This window comes from Bos javanicus, chromosome 6 (assembly GCF_032452875.1).
Source record: "Bos javanicus breed banteng chromosome 6, ARS-OSU_banteng_1.0, whole genome shotgun sequence".
Taxonomy (NCBI): Eukaryota; Metazoa; Chordata; class Mammalia; order Artiodactyla; family Bovidae; genus Bos; species Bos javanicus.
The window spans coordinates 116,116,094-116,117,893 of record NC_083873.1 but is presented as its reverse complement, the minus strand read 5'-3'; positions in this window follow the sequence as shown (position 1 = coordinate 116,117,893).

Here is a 1,800-nt window from a genome sequence, read left to right as displayed (position 1 = left end):
CCTCGGTGAGCCGCCAGACCCCGCCCCCCGAAGGACAGCTTGGTCCCGCCCTTGCCGAGCCGCAAGACCCCGCCCCCACGGAGAGCCTGACCCCGCCTCCCGCCGAGCGGCCAGGCCCCGCCCCACGCGGACAGCTTGGTCCCGCCCTTGCCGAGCCGCAAGACCTCGCCCCCACGGAGAGCCTGACCCGCCTCCCACCGAGAAGCCAGGCCCCGCCCCACGCGGACAGCTTGGTCCCGCCCTTGCCGAGCCGCAAGACCTCGCCCCCACGGAGAGCCTGACCCGCCTCCCGCCGAAAGGCCAGGCCCCGCCCCACGCGGACAGCGTGGTCCCGCCTTCGCCGAGAGGCAGACCCCCGCCCCTACGGAGAGCCTGGCCCCGCCTTCCGCCGAGCCGTCAGGCCCCGCCCCCACGGGCAAGGTGCTCCCGCCTCCCGCCGAGCCGCCAGGCCCTGCCCCGCAGACAGCTTGGTCTCGCCCTCGCCGAGCCGCCAGGCCCCGCCCCCGAGGAGATCTGGGGCCCGCCTGCGGGGTCCGCACCCGCCCGGGTCCTGCGGCCGCTCCACCCGCGGGTTCTTGGCCTGTCTCAGCAGCCTCATCGCCTCGTGTCGCGGGAGCTTTCAGAGAAGTCAGGCCCGGACAAGAAGAGGGGTCAAAGGGCCTCTATTTCGCTACTGATAGAAGGGAAAGAAGTGGCCAGAGACGACCCCGAGTGTTAGCCCCGAGCGTGGACCCGGCTCCCCCCGCCGGCTGCAGGCCGGCTGCCACGGCGTAAAGGGCGACCTTCCAGGAACTGAGCCTGGCGAGGTACCCAGCCCACCAGCGAGATTCCAAAGCCCGCACCCCGTCTCCGAGGTGTAAGAACTGCTCTTAGGGCAGAAGGCAGGAGGGAGCTGGCCCTTTCCCGCCCTGTTTCTCCATCCCCTCCATCTGCCGGCCTGATTCCCAGGGTTTTCCTATGGCTCCACGGCTGTTTCCTTTTTCAGACTCCGAGCGTCCTCCACAGTGATCCCCAAGCACACCTGCGGTCTTTCGAAGGTTCCCTGGCACACCCTCCTCTGCCCTCGTCCCTGAGTCCCCTGAGAGCAGTGTGGCGTTTTTTCCCCTCTACATAATCCATACTCGAGCTTGGGCTGAGCCCAGGGAAGACACTCACAGGCTGGTATAATCAGAATTATAAGTGTAACCAGCTCACACCTTCTCCGCTCCACAGGTGTGTTGTGGGGACTGGGGGATGGAGTGCAGAGGGCCTGTGCCCACATGCCCGCAGGCCGCATGGTTAGGGCTCAGAGACACATTCTTGTCTGTGGCACACCTAATAGACTATGAAACTGAAAAAAAGTTTTAGTCACTCAGTTGTGTCCAACTCTTTACGACCCATGGACTGTGGCCCACCAGACTCCTCTGTCCATAGGATTCTCCAGGCAAGAATGCTGGAGTGGGTTGCCATTTCCTTCTCCAGGGGATCTTCCCAATGCAGGGATCAAACCCAGGTCTCCCACATTGCAGGCAGATGCTTTACCGTAGGAGAAGGCAATGGCACCCCACTCCAGTACTCTTGCCTGGAAAATCCCATGGACGGAGGAGCCTCGTAGGCTGCAGTCCATGGGGTCGCTAAGAGTTGGGCATGACTGAGCGACTTCACTTTCACTTTTGACTTTGATGCATTGGAGAAGGAAATGGCAACCCACTCCAGTGTTCTTGCCTGGAGAATCCCAGGGACAGAGGAGCCTAGTGGGCTGCTGTCTAGGGGGTCGCACAGAGTTGGACACGACTGAAGCGACTTAGCAGCAGCAGCAGC